The sequence below is a fragment of the Gossypium arboreum genome, chromosome 2 (genome assembly GCF_025698485.1).
Source record: "Gossypium arboreum isolate Shixiya-1 chromosome 2, ASM2569848v2, whole genome shotgun sequence".
Classification (NCBI taxonomy): Eukaryota; Viridiplantae; Streptophyta; class Magnoliopsida; order Malvales; family Malvaceae; genus Gossypium; species Gossypium arboreum.
The window spans coordinates 92,901,269-92,901,844 of NC_069071.1; the positions used below are offsets into that span (position 1 = coordinate 92,901,269).

At 39.2% G+C, this 576-nt stretch overlaps 1 non-coding gene across 1 annotated transcript; it reads right to left on the minus strand.

Moving 5' to 3' along the window:
* Nucleotides 1–221: 221 nt before the first annotated feature.
* On the minus strand, nt 222–328 carry LOC128289979 (small nucleolar RNA R71). The gene has a single exon (XR_008279619.1). It is a non-coding gene; the product is annotated as a small nucleolar RNA R71 (small nucleolar RNA).
* Nucleotides 329–576: the final 248 nt, after the last annotated feature.

Genomic DNA, 576 nt, shown 5'->3' on the forward strand with positions numbered 1-576 from the left:
ACGAGGACCCAAACGCTTATTTGGCGAATTCCCTAGAGTTTTGCAACACTTTTAAAATCAATGGCATTTTTGATGATGCTATTCACCTTCAGTTGTTTCCTTTTTCGTTGAAGAACAAAGCAAAACAGTGGTTGAACTTATTACCACGAGGGTCAATCACTACTTAGGAACAAATGACTGAAAACTTTTTATTTAAATATTTTTCGCCTGCTAAAACGGCTAAATTGATGAATGATATCTGTTTTTTTGTGCAAATGGATCTAGAGACACTCTATGATGCATGGGAGAGATACAAGGACCTCTTGAGAAGATGCCCTCACCATGGGCCACCCTTATGGTTTCAGGTTCAAACATTTCGTAATGGCCTGAATCCTTCGACTAGACAGATGATTGATGCAACTACTGGTGGGACTATCAATAGCAAAACACCTGTAGTGGCTTACGAATTTATTGAAGAGATGTCACTGAATAACTATCAGCGGCAAGTCATGAGAACAAAGCCGATGAAAGCAGTCGGTGTTTTCAACCTCGATGCGATTTCTATGCTATCTAACCAGGTAGAACTCTTAAATAAGA